Source organism: Taudactylus pleione, unplaced genomic scaffold (genome assembly GCF_031769625.1).
Source record: "Taudactylus pleione unplaced genomic scaffold, aTauple2 ptg000830l, whole genome shotgun sequence".
NCBI classification, from domain to species: Eukaryota; Metazoa; Chordata; class Amphibia; order Anura; family Myobatrachidae; genus Taudactylus; species Taudactylus pleione.
Genome location: NW_028285232.1, coordinates 953,118 through 976,354, shown reverse-complemented (window position 1 = coordinate 976,354; position 23,237 = coordinate 953,118). Strand labels below are relative to the sequence as shown.

The 23,237-nt window shown below is 37.4% G+C and overlaps 1 pseudogene; it reads left to right on the top strand.

Moving 5' to 3' along the window:
• Positions 1-23,237, top strand: part of LOC148474561 (von Willebrand factor A domain-containing protein 5A-like) — a 562,647-nt pseudogene that overhangs the window by 33,254 nt on the left and 506,156 nt on the right.

Genomic DNA, 23,237 nt, shown 5'->3' with positions numbered 1-23,237 from the left:
ACTTACCTTCATAAGGGCCTTCCTGTGCCATCCTCTGTTATGGCTCATTCTACTCAGTCTGTGGGTCCTTCGTGGGCAGCTCATCATGGCGCCCCTGCTGTTCAGCTGTGCAAGGCAGCCATGTGGTTTACTGTCCATAGATTCTTAAGGCATTATCCATTTAATACCTTTGCCTCTCAGGAAACTTCCTTCGGGTGGCAGATTCTCCTTTCTGCACAGGAGCATCCCACCCTTAAGGAGACTGCTTTGGGACATCCCCAAGGTCTTCTGGGGAGCCCTATGGACCCTGCAGTAGAAAATAAGAGATATGGTAAGATCTTACCTTTGTTATCTCCATTTCTACGAAGTCCATAGGGATCCAAAGAACTCCCACCCTGTCGCACCTGTGCTGCAGACGGGCTGTGTTCTGGTCACCGGTTTTCCATCTCCTTCTGTATGTGAGTATGTGATACTTGAGTGTTCCAGAATTTCTTCCTTCTCTCTTCTCCTTTGGCCATTGGCTTATTATGAAACTGAGGTACCATGGCCTGAGGGTGAGGTATAGGAGAAGAGCCCGGTGCATCCTGGGAGCACAAATTTAACTATTGAGGTGCTCCACGACTGATGTCATCAACCTATATCCCAAGGTCTCCTGTGGATCCCTATGGACTTCGCAGAAATAGAGATAACAAAGGTAAGGTCTTACCATATCTCTTATTTTTGTCAATGTACCCGAAGCTGCGCAATGTACTGACCTGTTCCCCGGTACTTTGCTGGCAGACATTTTATGCCATATCGCACATATCTTAGTTATCTTTGTGGCTTTCCTTTTCTCTCTGACAGTTATTTGTCTCCGTACAGATCACAATGTGAGTGTAACCGCCACACGCCCACAGGTGCCTATTGGGCAGATCCCGTACACCCTGAGTCTGAGCGCTCACTTCCAGTCTGCATACGGCATTGCCAAGATAGAGTCTAACTGTGACATCACCCCTCTACAATATACTGACACCGACAAGATTGCGGCCAAGGTGAGGAGATCGCACATAGATGTGATGTTTCCCATGTAGGACTGTGTAACCCACTGTAACATCAGTGTTATCATTGCCATTACATAGCTTTGTAGGACTGTGTAACCCACTGTAACATCAGTATTATCATTGCCATCTCATAGCTTTGTAGGACTGTGTAACCCACTGTAACATCAATATTATCATTGCCATCACATAGCTTTATAGGACTGTGTAACACACTGTAACATCAGTATTATCATTGCCATTACATAGCTTTGTAGGACTGTGTAACACACTGTAACATCAGTATTATCATTGCCATCACATAGCTTTGTAGGACTGTGTAACACACTGTAACATCAGTGTTATCATTGCCATTGCATAGCTTTGTAGTACTGTGTAACACACTGTAACATCAGTATTATCATTGCCATCACATAGTTTTGTAGGACTGTGTAACATTCTGTAACATCAGTATTATCATTGCCATTACATAGCTTTGTAGGACTGTGTAACCCACTGTAACAGCAGTAATATCATTGCCATTACATAGCTTTGTAGGACTGTGTAACCATCTGTAACATCAGTATTATCATTGCCATCACATAGCTTTGTAGGACTGTGTAACACACTGTAACATCAGTATTATCATTGCCATCACATAGCTTTGTAGTACTGTGTAACACACTGTAACATAAGTAATATCATTGCCATCACATAGCTTTGTAGGACATTGTAACCCACTGTAACATCAGTATTATCATTGCCATCACATATCTATGTAGGACTGTGTAACCCTCTGTAACATCAAAATTATCATTGCCATCACATAGCTTTGTAGGAGTATTATCATTGTCATTACATAGCTTTGTAGGACTGTGTAAACCAATGTAACATCAGTATTATCATTCCCATCACATAGCTTTATAGGACTGTGTAACCGACTGTAACATCAGTATTATCATTGCCATCACATAGCTTTGTAGGACTGTGTAACCCTCTGTAACATCAGTGTTATCATTGCCATCACATAGCTTTGTAGGACTGTGTAACCCTCTGTAACATCAGTATTATCATTGCCATTACATAGCTTTGTAGGACTGTGTAACCCACTGTAAAATCAATATTATCATTGCCATTACATAGCTTCGGAGGACTGTGTAACCCACTGTAAAATCAGTATTATCATTGCCATTACATAGCTTTGTAGGACTGTGTAAGCCTCTCTAATATCAGAATTATCATTGCCATTACATTGCTTTGTAGGACTGGGTAACACTCTGTAACATCAGTATTATCATTGCCATTATATACCTTTTTAGGAGTGTGTAACACTCTCTAAAATCAGTATTATCATTGCCATCACATATCTTTGTAGGACTGTGTAACCCTCTGTAACATTAGTATTATCATTGCCATTACATAGCTTTGTAGGACTGTGTAAGCCACGGTAACATCAGTATTATCATTGCCATCACATAGCTTTGTAGGACTGTGTAACCCTCTGTAACATCAGTATTATCATTGCCATTATATACCTTTTTAGGACTGTGTAACACTCTCTAAAATCAGTATTATCATTGTCATTACATAGCTTTGTAGGACTGTGTAACCCACTGTAACATCAGTGTTATCATTGCCATAACTTAGCTTTGTAGGACTGTGTAACCCACTGTAACATCAGTGTTATCATTGCCATTACATAGCTTTGTAGGACTGTGTAACCCACTGTAACATCAGTATTATCATTGCCATTACATAGCTTTGTAGGACTGTGTAAACCTCTGTAACATCAGTATTATCATTGCCATCACAAAGCTTTGTAGGACTTTGTAACCCACTGTAACATCGGTATTATCATTGCCATTCCATAGCTTTGTAGGAATGTGTAACCCTCTGTAACATCAGTGTTATCATTGCCATCACAAAGCTTTGTAGGACTGTGTAACCCACTGTAACATCAGTATTATCATTGCCATCTCATAGCTTTGTAGGACTGTGTAACCCACTGTAACATCAATATTATCATTGCCATCACATAGCTTTGTAGGACTGTGTAACACACTGTAACATCAGGATTATCATTGCCATTACATAGCTTTGTAGGACTGTGTAACACACTGTAACATCAGTATTATCATTGCCATCACATAGCTTTGTAGGACTGTGTAACCCTCTGTAACATCAGTATTATCATTGCCATTACATAGCTTTGTAGGACTGTGTGACCCACTGTAACATCAGTATTATCATTGCCATCACATAGCTTTGTAGGACTGTGTAACACACTGTAACATCAGTGTTATCATTGCCATTGCATAGCTTTGTAGTACTGTGTAACACACTGTAACATCAGTATTATCATTGCCATCACATAGTTTTGTAGGACTGTGTAACATTCTGTAACATCAGTATTATCATTGCCATTACATAGCTTTGTAGGACTGTGTAACCCACTGTAACAGCAGTAATATCATTGCCATTACATAGCTTTGTAGGACTGTGTAACCATCTGTAACATCAGTATTATCATTGCCATCACATAGCTATGTAGGACTGTGTAACCCTCTGTAATATCAAAATTATCATTGCCATCACATAGCTTTGTAGGAGTATTATCATTGTCATTACATAGCTTTGTAGGACTGTGTAAACCACTGTAACATCAGTATTATCATTCCCATCACATAGCTTTATAGGACTGTGTAACCCACTGTAACATCAGTATTATCATTGCCATCACATAGCTTTGTAGGACTGTGTAACCCACTGTAACAGCAGTAATATCATTGCCATTACATAGCTGTGTAGGACTGTGTAACCATCTGTAACATCAGTATTATCATTGCCATCACATAGCTTTGTAGGACTGTGTAACACACTGTAACATCAGTATTATCATTGCCATCACATAGCTTTGTAGTACTGTGTAACACACTGTAACATAAGTAATATCATTGCCATCACATAGCTTTGTAGGACATTGTAACCCACTGTAACATCAGTTTTATCATTGCCATCACATAGCTATGTAGGACTGTGTAACCCTCTGTAACATCAAAATTATCATTGCCATCACATAGCTTTGTAGGAGTATTATCATTGTCATTACATAGCTTTGTAGGACTGTGTAAACCAATGTAACATCAGTATTATCATTCCCATCACATAGCTTTATAGGACTGTGTAACCCACTGTAACATCAGTATTATCATTGCCATCACATAGCTTTGTAGGACTGTGTAACCCTCTGTAACATCAGTGTTATCATTGCCAGCACATAGCTTTGTAGGACTGTGTAACCCTCTGTAACATCAGTATTATCATTGCCATTACATAGCTTTGTAGGACTGTGTAACCCACTGTAAAATCAATATTATCATTGCCATTACATAGCTTTGTAGGACTGTGTAACCCACTGTAAAATCAGTATTATCATTGCCATTACATAGCTTTGTAGGACTGTGTAAGCCTCTCTAATATCAGAATTATCATTGCCATTACATTGCTTTGTAGGACTGGGTAACACTCTGTAACATCAGTATTATCATTGCCATTATATACCTTTTAGGAGTGTGTAACACTCTCTAAAATCAGTATTATCATTGCCATCACATATCTTTGTAGGACTGTGTAACCCTCTGTAACATTAGTATTATCATTGCCATTACATAGCTTTGTAGGACTGTGTAAGCCACGGTAACATCAGTATTATCATTGCCATCACATAGCTTTGTAGGACTGTGTAACCCTCTGTAACATCAGTATTATCATTGCCATTATATACCTTTTTAGGACTGTGTAACACTCTCTAAAATCAGTATTATCATTGCCATTACATAGCTTTGTAGGACTGTGTAACCCACTGTAACATCAGTGTTACCATTGCCATAACTTAGCTTTGTAGGACTGTGTAAACCTCTGTAACATCAGTATTATCATTGCCATCACAAAGCTTTGTAGGACTTTGTAACCCACTGTAACATCAGTATTATCATTGCCATTCCATAGCTTTGTAGGAATGTGTAACCCACTGTAACATCAGTATTATCATTGCCATCTCATAGCTTTGTAGGACTGTGTAACCCACTGTAACATCAATATTATCATTGCCATCACATAGCTTTGTAGGACTGTGTAACACACTGTAACATCAGGATTATCATTGCCATTACATAGCTTTGTAGGACTGTGTAACACACTGTAACATCAGTATTATCATTGCCATCACATAGCTTTGTAGGACTGTGTAACCCTCTGTAACATCAGTATTATCATTGCCATTACATAGCTTTGTAGGACTGTGTGACCCACTGTAACATCAGTATTATCATTGCCATCACATAGCTTTGTAGGACTGTGTAACACACTGTAACATCAGTGTTATCATTGCCATTGCATAGCTTTGTAGTACTGTGTAACACACTGTAACATAAGTATTATCATTGCCATCACATAGTTTTGTAGGACTGTGTAACATTCTGTAACATCAGTATTATCATTGCCATTACATAGCTTTGTAGGACTGTGTAACCATCTGTAACATCAGTATTATCATTGCCATCACATAGCTTTGTAGTACTGTGTAACACACTGTAACATAAGTAATATCATTGCCATCACATAGCTTTGTAGGACTTTGTAACCCACTGTAACATAAGTATTATCATTGCCATCACATAGCTATGTAGGACTGTGTAACCCTCTGTAACATCAAAATTATCATTGCCATCACATAGCTTTGTAGGAGTATTATCATTGTCATTACATAGCTTTGTAGGACTGTGTAAACCACTGTAACATCAGTATTATCATTCCCATCACATAGCTTTATAGGACTGTGTAACCCACTGTAACATCAGTATTATCATTGCCATCACATAGCTTTGTAGGACTGTGTAACCCTCTGTAACATCAGTATTATCATTGCCATGACATAGCTTTGTAGGACTGTGTAAGCCACTGTAAAATCAATATTATCATTGCCATTACATAGCTTTGTAGGACTGTGTAACCCACTGTAAAATCAGTATTATCATTGCCATTACATAGCTTTGTAGGACTGTGTAAGCCTCTCTAATATCAGAATTATCATTGCCATTACATTGCTTTGTAGGACTGGGTAACACTCTGTAACATCAGTATTATCATTGCCATTATATACCTTTTTAGGAGTGTGTAACACTCTCTAAAATCAGTATTATCATTGCCATCACATATCTTTGTAGGACTGTGTAACCATCTGTAACATTAGTATTATCATTGCCATTACATAGCTTTGTAGGACTGTGTAACCCACTGTAACATCAGTGTTATCATTGCCATAACATAGCTTTGTAGGACTGTGTAACCCACTGTAACATCAGTGTTATCATTGACATTACATAGCTTTGTAGGACTGTGTAACCCACTGTAACATCAGTATTATCATTGCCATTACATAGCTTTGTAGGACTGTGTAAACCTCTGTAACATCAGTATTATCATTGCCATCTCAAAGCTTTGTAGGACTTTGTAACCCACTGTAACATCAGTATTATCATTGCCATTCCATAGCTTTGTAGGAATGTGTAACCCTCTGTAACATCAGTGTTATCATTGCCATCACAAAGCTTTGTAGGACTGTGTAACCCACTGTAACATCAGTATTATCATTGCCATCACATAGCTTTGTAGGACTGTGTAACACACTGTAACATCAGTATTATCATTGCCATCACATAGCTTTGTAGGACTGTGTAACACACTGTAACATCAGTATTATCATTGCCATCACATAGCTTTGTAGGACTGTGTAATACACTGTAACATCAGTATTATCATTGCCATCACATAGCTTTGTAGGACTGTGTAACACACTGTAACATTAGTATTATCATTGCCATTACATAGCTTTGTAGGACTGTGTAACCCTCTATAACATCAGTATTATCATTGCCATTACATAGCTTTCTCGGACTGTGCAACACACTGTAACATAAATATTATCATTGCCATCACATAGCTTGGTAGGACTGTGTAACCCACTGTAACATCAGTATTATCATTGCCATTACATAGCTTTCTAGGACTGTGCAACACACTGTAACATCAGTATTATCATTGCTATCACATAGCTTTGTAGAACTGTGTAACATACTGTAACATCAGTATTATCATTGCCATCACATAGCTTTGTAGGACTGTGCAACACACTGTAACATCAGTATTATCATTGCCATTACATAGCTTTGTAGGACTGTGTAACCCACTGTAACATCAGTATTATCATTGCCATCACATAGCTTTGTAGGACTGTGTAACCCTCTGTAACATCAGTATTATCATTGCTATCACATAGCTTTGTAGAACTGTGTAACATACTGTAACATCAGTATTATCATTGCCATCACATAGCTTTGTAGGACTGTGTAACCCACTATGACATCAATATTATCATTGCCATCACATAGCTTTGTAGGACTGTGTAACCCACTGTAGCATCAGTATTATCATTGCCATAACATGCCTTTGTAGGACTGTGTAACACACTGTAACATCAGTATTATCATTGCCATCACATAGCTTTGTAGGACTGTGTAACACACAGTAACATTAATATTATCATTGCCATTACATAGCCTTGTAGGACTGTGCAACACACTGTAACATCGGTATTATCATTGCCATCACATAGCTTTGTAGGACTGTGTAACCCACTGTAACATCAGTGTTATCATTGCCATCACATAGATTTGTAGGACTGCGTAATCCTCTGTAACATCGGTATTATCATTGCCATCACATAGCTTTGTAGGACTGTGTAACCCTCTGTAACATCAATATTATCATTCCCATTACATAGCTTTGTAGGACTGCATAATCCTCTGTAACATCAGTGTTATCATTGCCATCACATAGCTTTGTAGGACTGTGTAAACCTCTGTAACATCAGTATTATCATTGCCATTACATAGCTTTGTTCGACGGTGTAACACACTGTAACATCAGTATTATCATTGCCATCACATAGCTTTGTAGGACTGTGTAACCCACTGTAACATCAGTATTATCATTGCCATTACATAGCTTTGTAGGACTGTGTAACACACTGTAACATCAGTATTATCATTGCCATCACATAGCTTTATAGGACTGTGCAACACACTGTAACATCAGTATTATCATTGCTATCACATAGCTTTGTAGGACTGTGTAACCCACTGTAACATCAGTATTATCATTGCCATCACATGGCTTTGTAGGACTGTGTAACACACTGTAACATCAGTATTATCATTGCCATCACATAGCTTTGTAGGACTGTGTAACACACTGTAACATCAGTATTATCATTGCCATTACATAGCTTTGTAGAACTGCGTATCCCACTGTAACATCGTTATTATCATTTCCATCACATAGCTTTGTAGGACTGTGTAACCCTCTGTAACATCAGTATTATCATTGCCATCACATAGCTTTGAAGGACTGTGTAAACCTCTGTAACATCAGTATTATCATTGCCATTAATTAGCTTTGTTGGACGGTGTAACACACTGTAACATCAGTATTATCATTGCCATTACATAGCTTTGTAGGACTGTGTAACACACTGTAACATCAGTATTATCATTGCCATTACATACCTTTTTAGGACTGTGTAACACTCTCTAAAATCTGTATTATCATTGCCATCACATATCTTTGTAGGACTGTGTAACCCTCTGTAACATTAGTATTATCATTGCCATTACATAGCTTTGTAGGACTGTGTAACCCACGGTAACATCAGTATTATCATTGCCATCCTATAGCTTTGTAGGACTGTGTAACCCTCTGTAACATCAGTATTATCATTGCCATTATATACCTTTTTAGGACTGTGTAACACTCTCTAAAATCAGTATTATCATTGCCATTACATAGCTTTGTAGGACTTTGTAACCCACTGTAACATCAGTGTTATCATTGCCATAACATAGCTTTGTAGGACTGTGTAACCCACTGTAACATCAGTGTTATCATTGCCATTACATAGCTTTGTAGGACAGTGTAACCCACTGTAACATCAGTATTATCAATGCCATTACATAGCTTTGTAGGATTGTGTAAACCTCTGTAACATCAGTATTATCATTGCTATCACAAAGCTTTGTAGGACTGTGTAACCCACTGTAACATCAATATTATCATTGCCATCACATAGCTTTGCAGGACTGTGTAACACACTGTAACATCAGGATTATCATTGCCATTACATAGCTTTGTAGGACTGTGTAACACACTGTAACATCAGTATTATCATTGCCATCACATAGCTTTGTAGGACTGTGTAATCCTCTGTAACATCAGTATTATCATTGCCATTACATAGCTTTGTAGGACTGTGTGACCCACTGTAACATCAGTATTATCATTGCCATCACATAGCTTTGTAGGACTGTGTAACACACTGTAACATCAGTGTTATCATTGCCATTGCATAGCTTTGTAGTACTGTGTAACACACTGTAACATCAGTATTATCATTGCCATCACATAGTTTTGTAGGACTGTGTAACATTCTGTAACATCAGTATTATCATTGCCATTACATAGCTTTGTAGGACTGTGTAACCCACTGTAACAGCCGTAATATCATTGCCATTACATAGCTTTGTAGGACTGTGTAACCATCTGTAACATCAGTATTATCATTGCCATCACATAGCTATGTAGGACTGTGTAACCCTCTGTAACATCAAAATTATCATTGCCATCACATAGCTTTGTAGGAGTATTATCATTGTCATTACATAGCTTTGTAGGACTGTGTAAACCACTGTAACATCAGTATTATCATTCCCATCACATAGCTTTATAGGACTGTGTAACCCACTGTAACATCAGTATTATCATTGCCATCACATAGCTTTGTAGGACTGTGTAACCCACTGTAACAGCAGTAATATCATTGCCATTACATAGCTGTGTAGGACTGTGTAACCATCTGTAACATCAGTATTATCATTGCCATCACATAGCTTTGTAGGACTGTGTAACATTCTGTAACATCAGTATTATCATTGCCATCACATAGCTTTGTAGGACTGTGTAACACACTGTAACATCAGTATTATCATTGCCATCACATAGCTTTGTAGTACTGTGTAACACACTGTAACATAAGTAATATCATTGCCATCACATAGCTTTGTAGGACATTGTAACCCACTGTAACATCAGTTTTATCATTGCCATCACATAGCTATGTAGGACTGTGTAACCCTCTGTAACATCAAAATTATCATTGCCATCACATAGCTTTGTAGGAGTATTATCATTGTCATTACATAGCTTTGTAGGACTGTGTAAACCAATGTAACATCAGTATTATCATTCCCATCACATAGCTTTATAGGACTGTGTAACCCACTGTAACATCAGTATTATCATTGCCATCACATAGCTTTGTAGGACTGTGTAACCCTCTGTAACATCAGTGTTATCATTGCCATCACATAGCTTTGTAGGACTGTGTAACCCTCTGTAACATCAGTATTATCATTGCCATTACATAGCTTTGTAGGACTGTGTAACCCACTGTAAAATCAATATTATCATTGCCATTACATAGCTTTGTAGGACTGTGTAACCCACTGTAAAATCAGTATTATCATTGCCATTACATAGCTTTGTAGGACTGTGTAAGCCTCTCTAATATCAGAATTATCATTGCCATTACATTGCTTTGTAGGACTGGGTAACACTCTGTAACATCAGTATTATCATTGCCATTATATACCTTTTAGGAGTGTGTAACACTCTCTAAAATCAGTATTATCATTGCCATCTTATATCTTTGTAGGACTGTGTAACCCTCTGTAACATTAGTATTATCATTGCCATTACATAGCTTTGTAGGACTGTGTAAGCCACGGTAACATCAGTATTATCATTGCCATCACATAGCTTTGTAGGACTGTGTAACCCTCTGTAACATCAGTATTATCATTGCCATTATATACCTTTTTAGGACTGTGTAACACTCTCTAAAATCAGTATTATCATTGCCATTACATAGCTTTGTAGGACTGTGTAACCCACTGTAACATCAGTGTTACCATTGCCATAACTTAGCTTTGTAGGACTGTGTAAACCTATGTAACATCAGTATTATCATTGCCATCACAAAGCTTTGTAGGACTTTGTAACCCACTGTAACATCAGTATTATCATTGCCATTCCATAGCTTTGTAGGAATGTGTAACCCTCTGTAACATCAGGATTATCATTGCCATTACATAGCTTTGTAGGACTGTGTAACCCTCTGTAACATCAGTATTATCATTGCCATTACATAGCTTTGTAGGACTGTGTGACCCACTGTAACATCAGTATTATCATTGCCATCACATAGCTTTGTAGGACTGTGTAACACACTGTAACATCAGTGTTATCATTGCCATTGCATAGCTTTGTAGTACTGTGTAACACACTGTAACATCAGTATTATCATTGCCATCACATAGTTTTGTAGGACTGTGTAACATTCTGTAACATCAGTATTATCATTGCCATTACATAGCTTTGTAGGACTGTGTAACCCACTGTAACAGCAGTAATATCATTGCCATTACATAGCTTTGTAGGACTGTGTAACCATCTGTAACATCAGTATTATCATTGCCATCACATAGCTTTGTAGTACTGTGTAACACACTGTAACATAAGTAATATCATTGCCATCACATAGCTTTGTAGGACTTTGTAACCCACTGTAACATAAGTATTATCATTGCCATCACATAGCTATGTAGGACTGTGTAACACACTGTAACATCAGTATTATCATTGCCATCACATAGCTATGTAGGACTGTGTAACCCTCTGTAACATCAAAATTATCATTGCCATCACATAGCTTTGTAGGAGTATTATCATTGTCATTACATAGCTTTGTAGGACTGTGTAAACCACTGTAACATCAGTATTATCATTCCCATCACATAGCTTTATAGGACTGTGTAACCCACTGTAACATCAGTATTATCATTGCCATCACATAGCTTTGTAGGACTGTGTAACCCTCTGTAACATCAGTATTATCATTGCCATGACATAGCTTTGTAGGACTGTGTAACCCACTGTAAAATCAATATTATCATTGCCATTACATAGCTTTGTAGGACTGTGTAACCCACTGTAAAATCAGTATTATCATTGCCATTACATAGCTTTGTAGGACTGTGTAAGCCTCTCTAATATCAGAATTATCATTGCCATTACATTGCTTTGTAGGACTGGGTAACACTCTGTAACATCAGTATTATCATTGCCATTATATACCTTTTTAGGAGTGTGTAACACTCTCTAAAATCAGTATTATCATTGCCATCACATATCTTTGTAGGACTGTGTAACCATCTGTAACATTAGTATTATCATTGCCATTACATAGCTTTGTAGGACTGTGTAACCCACTGTAACATCAGTGTTATCATTGCCATAACATAGCTTTGTAGGACTGTGTAACCCACTGTAACATCAGTGTTATCATTGACATTACATAGCTTTGTAGGACTGTGTAACCCACTGTAACATCAGTATTATCATTGCCATTACATAGCTTTGTAGGACTGTGTAAACCTCTGTAACATCAGTATTATCATTGCCATCTCAAAGCTTTGTAGGACTTTGTAACCCACTGTAACATCAGTATTATCATTACCATTCCATAGCTTTGTAGGAATGTGTAACCCTCTGTAACATCAGTGTTATCATTGCCATCACAAAGCTTTGTAGGACTGTGTAACCCACTGTAACATCAGTATTATCATTGCCATCACATAGCTTTGTAGGACTGTGTAACACACTGTAACATCAGTATTATCATTGCCATCACATAGCTTTGTAGGACTGTGTAACACACTGTAACATCAGTATTATCATTGCCATCACATAGCTTTGTCGGACTGTGTAATACACTGTAACATCAGTATTATCATTGCCATCACATAGCTTTGTAGGACTGTGTAACACACTGTAACATTAGTATTATCATTGCCATTACATAGCTTTGTAGGACTGTGTAACCCTCTATAACATCAGTATTATCATTGCCATTACATAGCTTTCTCGGACTGTGCAACACACTGTAACATAAATATTATCATTGCCATCACATAGCTTTGTAGGACTGTGTAACCATCTGTAACATCAGTATTATCATTGCCATCACATAGCTTTGTAGGACTGTGTAACACACTGTAACATCAGTATTATCATTGCCATCACATAGCTTTGTAGTACTGTGTAACACACTGTAACATAAGTAATATCATTGCCATCACATAGCTTTGTAGGACATTGTAACCCACTGTAACATCAGTATTATCATTGCCATCACATAGCTATGTAGGACTGTGTAACCCTCTGTAACATCAAAATTATCATTGCCATCACATAGCTTTGTAGGAGTATTATCATTGTCATTACATAGCTTTGTAGGACTGTGTAAACCAATGTAACATCAGTATTATCATTCCCATCACATAGCTTTATAGGACTGTGTAACCGACTGTAACATCAGTATTATCATTGCCATCACATAGCTTTGTAGGACTGTGTAACCCTCTGTAACATCAGTGTTATCATTGCCATCACATAGCTTTGTAGGACTGTGTAACCCTCTGTAACATCAGTATTATCATTGCCATTACATAGCTTTGTAGGACTGTGTAACCCACTGTAAAATCAATATTATCATTGCCATTACATAGCTTCGGAGGACTGTGTAACCCACTGTAAAATCAGTATTATCATTGCCATTACATAGCTTTGTAGGACTGTGTAAGCCTCTCTAATATCAGAATTATCATTGCCATTACATTGCTTTGTAGGACTGGGTAACACTCTGTAACATCAGTATTATCATTGCCATTATATACCTTTTTAGGAGTGTGTAACACTCTCTAAAATCAGTATTATCATTGCCATCACATATCTTTGTAGGACTGTGTAACCCTCTGTAACATTAGTATTATCATTGCCATTACATAGCTTTGTAGGACTGTGTAAGCCACGGTAACATCAGTATTATCATTGCCATCACATAGCTTTGTAGGACTGTGTAACCCTCTGTAACATCAGTATTATCATTGCCATTATATACCTTTTTAGGACTGTGTAACACTCTCTAAAATCAGTATTATCATTGTCATTACATAGCTTTGTAGGACTGTGTAACCCACTGTAACATCAGTGTTATCATTGCCATAACTTAGCTTTGTAGGACTGTGTAACCCACTGTAACATCAGTGTTATCATTGCCATTACATAGCTTTGTAGGACTGTGTAACCCACTGTAACATCAGTATTATCATTGCCATTACATAGCTTTGTAGGACTGTGTAAACCTCTGTAACATCAGTATTATCATTGCCATCACAAAGCTTTGTAGGACTTTGTAACCCACTGTAACATCGGTATTATCATTGCCATTCCATAGCTTTGTAGGAATGTGTAACCCTCTGTAACATCAGTGTTATCATTGCCATCACAAAGCTTTGTAGGACTGTGTAACCCACTGTAACATCAGTATTATCATTGCCATCTCATAGCTTTGTAGGACTGTGTAACCCACTGTAACATCAATATTATCATTGCCATCACATAGCTTTGTAGGACTGTGTAACACACTGTAACATCAGGATTATCATTGCCATTACATAGCTTTGTAGGACTGTGTAACACACTGTAACATCAGTATTATCATTGCCATCACATAGCTTTGTAGGACTGTGTAACCCTCTGTAACATCAGTATTATCATTGCCATTACATAGCTTTGTAGGACTGTGTGACCCACTGTAACATCAGTATTATCATTGCCATCACATAGCTTTGTAGGACTGTGTAACACACTGTAACATCAGTGTTATCATTGCCATTGCATAGCTTTGTAGTACTGTGTAACACACTGTAACATCAGTATTATCATTGCCATCACATAGTTTTGTAGGACTGTGTAACATTCTGTAACATCAGTATTATCATTGCCATTACATAGCTTTGTAGGACTGTGTAACCCACTGTAACAGCAGTAATATCATTGCCATTACATAGCTTTGTAGGACTGTGTAACCATCTGTAACATCAGTATTATCATTGCCATCACATAGCTATGTAGGACTGTGTAACCCTCTGTAATATCAAAATTATCATTGCCATCACATAGCTTTGTAGGAGTATTATCATTGTCATTACATAGCTTTGTAGGACTGTGTAAACCACTGTAACATCAGTATTATCATTCCCATCACATAGCTTTATAGGACTGTGTAACCCACTGTAACATCAGTATTATCATTGCCATCACATAGCTTTGTAGGACTGTGTAACCCACTGTAACAGCAGTAATATCATTGCCATTACATAGCTGTGTAGGACTGTGTAACCATCTGTAACATCAGTATTATCATTGCCATCACATAGCTTTGTAGGACTGTGTAACACACTGTAACATCAGTATTATCATTGCCATCACATAGCTTTGTAGTACTGTGTAACACACTGTAACATAAGTAATATCATTGCCATCACATAGCTTTGTAGGACATTGTAACCCACTGTAACATCAGTTTTATCATTGCCATCACATAGCTATGTAGGACTGTGTAACCCTCTGTAACATCAAAATTATCATTGCCATCACATAGCTTTGTAGGAGTATTATCATTGTCATTACATAGCTTTGTAGGACTGTGTAAACCAATGTAACATCAGTATTATCATTCCCATCACATAGCTTTATAGGACTGTGTAACCCACTGTAACATCAGTATTATCATTGCCATCACATAGCTTTGTAGGACTGTGTAACCCTCTGTAACATCAGTGTTATCATTGCCATCACATAGCTTTGTAGGACTGTGTAACCCTCTGTAACATCAGTATTATCATTGCCATTACATAGCTTTGTAGGACTGTGTAACCCACTGTAAAATCAATATTATCATTGCCATTACATAGCTTTGTAGGACTGTGTAACCCACTGTAAAATCAGTATTATCATTGCCATTACATAGCTTTGTAGGACTGTGTAAGCCTCTCTAATATCAGAATTATCATTGCCATTACATTGCTTTGTAGGACTGGGTAACACTCTGTAACATCAGTATTATCATTGCCATTATATACCTTTTAGGAGTGTGTAACACTCTCTAAAATCAGTATTATCATTGCCATCACATATCTTTGTAGGACTGTGTAACCCTCTGTAACATTAGTATTATCATTGCCATTACATAGCTTTGTAGGACTGTGTAAGCCACGGTAACATCAGTATTATCATTGCCATCACATAGCTTTGTAGGACTGTGTAACCCTCTGTAACATCAGTATTATCATTGCCATTATATACCTTTTTAGGACTGTGTAACACTCTCTAAAATCAGTATTATCATTGCCATTACATAGCTTTGTAGGACTGTGTAACCCACTGTAACATCAGTGTTACCATTGCCATAACTTAGCTTTGTAGGACTGTGTAAACCTCTGTAACATCAGTATTATCATTGCCATCACAAAGCTTTGTAGGACTTTGTAACCCACTGTAACATCAGTATTATCATTGCCATTCCATAGCTTTGTAGGAATGTGTAACCCACTGTAACATCAGTATTATCATTGCCATCTCATAGCTTTGTAGGACTGTGTAACCCACTGTAACATCAATATTATCATTGCCATCACATAGCTTTGTAGGACTGTGTAACACACTGTAACATCAGGATTATCATTGCCATTACATAGCTTTGTAGGACTGTGTAACACACTGTAACATCAGTATTATCATTGCCATCACATAGCTTTGTAGGACTGTGTAACCCTCTGTAACATCAGTATTATCATTGCCATTACATAGCTTTGTAGGACTGTGTGACCCACTGTAACATCAGTATTATCATTGCCATCACATAGCTTTGTAGGACTGTGTAACACACTGTAACATCAGTGTTATCATTGCCATTGCATAGCTTTGTAGTACTGTGTAACACACTGTAACATAAGTATTATCATTGCCATCACATAGTTTTGTAGGACTGTGTAACATTCTGTAACATCAGTATTATCATTGCCATTACATAGCTTTGTAGGACTGTGTAACCATCTGTAACATCAGTATTATCATTGCCATCACATAGCTTTGTAGTACTGTGTAACACACTGTAACATAAGTAATATCATTGCCATCACATAGCTTTGTAGGACTTTGTAACCCACTGTAACATAAGTATTATCATTGCCATCACATAGCTATGTAGGACTGTGTAACCCTCTGTAACATCAAAATTATCATTGCCATCACATAGCTTTGTAGGAGTATTATCATTGTCATTACATAGCTTTGTAGGACTGTGTAAACCACTGTAACATCAGTATTATCATTCCCATCACATAGCTTTATAGGACTGTGTAACCCACTGTAACATCAGTATTATCATTGCCATCACATAGCTTTGTAGGACTGTGTAACCCTCTGTAACATCAGTATTATCATTGCCATGACATAGCTTTGTAGGACTGTGTAAGCCACTGTAAAATCAATATTATCATTGCCATTACATAGCTTTGTAGGACTGTGTAACCCACTGTAAAATCAGTATTATCATTGCCATTACATAGCTTTGTAGGACTGTGTAAGCCTCTCTAATATCAGAATTATCATTGCCATTACATTGCTTTGTAGGACTGGGTAACACTCTGTAACATCAGTATTATCATTGCCATTATATACCTTTTTAGGAGTGTGTAACACTCTCTAAAATCAGTATTATCATTGCCATCACATATCTTTGTAGGACTGTGTAACCATCTGTAACATTAGTATTATCATTGCCATTACATAGCTTTGTAGGACTGTGTAACCCACTGTAACATCAGTGTTATCATTGCCATAACATAGCTTTGTAGGACTGTGTAACCCACTGTAACATCAGTGTTATCATTGACATTACATAGCTTTGTAGGACTGTGTAACCCACTGTAACATCAGTATTATCATTGCCATTACATAGCTTTGTAGGACTGTGTAAACCTCTGTAACATCAGTATTATCATTGCCATCTCAAAGCTTTGTAGGACTTTGTAACCCACTGTAACATCAGTATTATCATTGCCATTCCATAGCTTTGTAGGAATGTGTAACCCTCTGTAACATCAGTGTTATCATTGCCATCACAAAGCTTTGTAGGACTGTGTAACCCACTGTAACATCAGTATTATCATTGCCATCACATAGCTTTGTAGGACTGTGTAACACACTGTAACATCAGTATTATCATTGCCATCACATAGCTTTGTAGGACTGTGTAACACACTGTAACATCAGTATTATCATTGCCATCACATAGCTTTGTAGGACTGTGTAATACACTGTAACATCAGTATTATCATTGCCATCACATAGCTTTGTAGGACTGTGTAACACACTGTAACATTAGTATTATCATTGCCATTACATAGCTTTGTAGGACTGTGTAACCCTCTATAACATCAGTATTATCATTGCCATTACATAGCTTTCTCGGACTGTGCAACACACTGTAACATAAATATTATCATTGCCATCACATAGCTTGGTAGGACTGTGTAACCCACTGTAACATCAGTATTATCATTGCCATTACATAGCTTTCTAGGACTGTGCAACACACTGTAACATCAGTATTATCATTGCTATCACATAGCTTTGTAGAACTGTGTAACATACTGTAACATCAGTATTATCATTGCCATCACATAGCTTTGTAGGACTGTGCAACACACTGTAACATCAGTATTATCATTGCCATTACATAGCTTTGTAGGACTGTGTAACCCACTGTAACATCAGTATTATCATTGCCATCACATAGCTTTGTAGGACTGTGTAACCCTCTGTAACATCAGTATTATCATTGCTATCACATAGCTTTGTAGAACTGTGTAACATACTGTAACATCAGTATTATCATTGCCATCACATAGCTTTGTAGGACTGTGTAACCCACTATGACATCAATATTATCATTGCCATCACATAGCTTTGTAGGACTGTGTAACCCACTGTAGCATCAGTATTATCATTGCCATAACATGCCTTTGTAGGACTGTGTAACACACTGTAACATCAGTATTATCATTGCCATCACATAGCTTTGTAGGACTGTGTAACACACAGTAACATTAGTATTATCATTGCCATTACATAGCCTTGTAGGACTGTGCAACACACTGTAACATCGGTATTATCATTGCCATCACATAGCTTTGTAGGACTGTGTAACCCACTGTAACATCAGTGTTATCATTGCCATCACATAGATTTGTAGGACTGCGTAATCCTCTGTAACATCGGTATTATCATTGCCATCACATAGCTTTGTAGGACTGTGTAACCCTCTGTAACATCAATATTATCATTCCCATTACATAGCTTTGTAGGACTGCATAATCCTCTGTAACATCAGTGTTATCATTGCCATCACATAGCTTTGTAGGACTGTGTAAACCTCTGTAACATCAGTATTATCATTGCCATTACATAGCTTTGTTCGACGGTGTAACACACTGTAACATCAGTATTATCATTGCCATCACATAGCTTTGTAGGACTGTGTAACCCACTGTAACATCAGTATTATCATTGCCATTACATAGCTTTGTAGGACTGTGTAACACACTGTAACATCAGTATTATCATTGCCATCACATAGCTTTATAGGACTGTGCAACACACTGTAACATCAGTATTATCATTGCTATCACATAGCTTTGTAGGACTGTGTAACCCACTGTAACATCAGTATTATCATTGCCATCACATGGCTTTGTAGGACTGTGTAACACACTGTAACATCAGTATTATCATTGCCATCACATAGCTTTGTAGGACTGTGTAACACACTGTAACATCAGTATTATCATTGCCATTACATAGCTTTGTAGAACTGCGTATCCCACTGTAACATCGTTATTATCATTTCCATCACATAGCTTTGTAGGACTGTGTAACCCTCTGTAACATCAGTATTATCATTGCCATCACATAGCTTTGAAGGACTGTGTAAACCTCTGTAACATCAGTATTATCATTGCCATTAATTAGCTTTGTTGGACGGTGTAACACACTGTAACATCAGTATTATCATTGCCATTATATACCTTTTTAGGACTGTGTAACACTCTCTAAAATCAGTATTATCATTGCCATTACATAGCTTTGTAGGACTTTGTAACCCACTGTAACATCAGTGTTATCATTGCCATAACATAGCTTTGTAGGACTGTGTAACCCACTGTAACATCAGTGTTATCATTGCCATTACATAGCTTTGTAGGACAGTGTAACCCACTGTAACATCAGTATTATCAATGCCATTACATAGCTTTGTAGGATTGTGTAAACCTCTGTAACATCAGTATTATCATTGCTATCACAAAGCTTTGTAGGACTGTGTAACCCACTGTAACATCAATATTATCATTGCCATCACATAGCTTTGCAGGACTGTGTAACACACTGTAACATCAGGATTATCATTGCCATTACATAGCTTTGTAGGACTGTGTAACACACTGTAACATCAGTATTATCATTGCCATCACATAGCTTTGTAGGACTGTGTAACCCTCTGTAACATCAGTATTATCATTGCCATTACATAGCTTTGTAGGACTGTGTGACCCACTGTAACATCAGTATTATCATTGCCATCACATAGCTTTGTAGGACTGTGTAACACACTGTAACATCAGTGTTATCATTGCCATTGCATAGCTTTGTAGTACTGTGTAACACACTGTAACATCAGTATTATCATTGCCATCACATAGTTTTGTAGGACTGTGTAACATTCTGTAACATCAGTATTATCATTGCCATTACATAGCTTTGTAGGACTGTGTAACCCACTGTAACAGCCGTAATATCATTGCCATTACATAGCTTTGTAGGACTGTGTAACCATCTGTAACATCAGTATTATCATTGCCATCACATAGCTATGTAGGACTGTGTAACCCTCTGTAACATCAAAATTATCATTGCCATCACATAGCTTTGTAGGAGTATTATCATTGTCATTACATAGCTTTGTAGGACTGTGTAAACCACTGTAACATCAGTATTATCATTCCCATCACATAGCTTTATAGGACTGTGTAACCCACTGTAACATCAGTATTATCATTGCCATCACATAGCTTTGTAGGACTGTGTAACCCACTGTAACAGCAGTAATATCATTGCCATTACATAGCTGTGTAGGACTGTGTAACCATCTGTAACATCAGTATTATCATTGCCATCACATAGCTTTGTAGGACTGTGTAACATTCTGTAACATCAGTATTATCATTGCCATCACATAGCTTTGTAGGACTGTGTAACACACTGTAACATCAGTATTATCATTGCCATCACATAGCTTTGTAGTACTGTGTAACACACTGTAACATAAGTAATATCATTGCCATCACATAGCTTTGTAGGACATTGTAACCCACTGTAACATCAGTTTTATCATTGCCATCACATAGCTATGTAGGACTGTGTAACCCTCTGTAACATCAAAATTATCATTGCCATCACATAGCTTTGTAGGAGTATTATCATTGTCATTACATAGCTTTGTAGGACTGTGTAAACCAATGTAACATCAGTATTATCATTCCCATCACATAGCTTTATAGGACTGTGTAACCCACTGTAACATCAGTATTATCATTGCCATCACATAGCTTTGTAGGACTGTGTAACCCTCTGTAACATCAGTGTTATCATTGCCATCACATAGCTTTGTAGGACTGTGTAACCCTCTGTAACATCAGTATTATCATTGCCATTACATAGCTTTGTAGGACTGTGTAACCCACTGTAAAATCAATATTATCATTGCCATTACATAGCTTTGTAGGACTGTGTAACCCACTGTAAAATCAGTATTATCATTGCCATTACATAGCTTTGTAGGACTGTGTAAGCCTCTCTAATATCAGAATTATCATTGCCATTACATTGCTTTGTAGGACTGGGTAACACTCTGTAACATCAGTATTATCATTGCCATTATATACCTTTTAGGAGTGTGTAACACTCTCTAAAATCAGTATTATCATTGCCATCTTATATCTTTGTAGGACTGTGTAACCCTCTGTAACATTAGTATTATCATTGCCATTACATAGCTTTGTAGGACTGTGTAAGCCACGGTAACATCAGTATTATCATTGCCATCACATAGCTTTGTAGGACTGTGTAACCCTCTGTAACATCAGTATTATCATTGCCATTATATACCTTTTTAGGACTGTGTAACACTCTCTAAAATCAGTATTATCATTGCCATTACATAGCTTTGTAGGACTGTGTAACCCACTGTAACATCAGTGTTACCATTGCCATAACTTAGCTTTGTAGGACTGTGTAAACCTATGTAACATCAGTATTATCATTGCCATCACAAAGCTTTGTAGGACTTTGTAACCCACTGTAACATCAGTATTATCATTGCCATTCCATAGCTTTGTAGGAATGTGTAACCCTCTGTAACATCAGGATTATCATTGCCATTACATAGCTTTGTAGGACTGTGTAACCCTCTGTAACATCAGTATTATCATTGCCATTACATAGCTTTGTAGGACTGTGTGACCCACTGTAACATCAGTATTATCATTGCCATCACATAGCTTTGTAGGACTGTGTAACACACTGTAACATCAGTGTTATCATTGCCATTGCATAGCTTTGTAGTACTGTGTAACACACTGTAACATCAGTATTATCATTGCCATCACATAGTTTTGTAGGACTGTGTAACATTCTGTAACATCAGTATTATCATTGCCATTACATAGCTTTGTAGGACTGTGTAACCCACTGTAACAGCAGTAATATCATTGCCATTACATAGCTTTGTAGGACTGTGTAACCATCTGTAACATCAGTATTATCATTGCCATCACATAGCTTTGTAGTACTGTGTAACACACTGTAACATAAGTAATATCATTGCCATCACATAGCTTTGTAGGACTTTGTAACCCACTGTAACATAAGTATTATCATTGCCATCACATAGCTATGTAGGACTGTGTAACACACTGTAACATCAGTATTATCATTGCCATCACATAGCTATGTAGGACTGTGTAACCCTCTGTAACATCAAAATTATCATTGCCATCACATAGCTTTGTAGGAGTATTATCATTGTCATTACATAGCTTTGTAGGA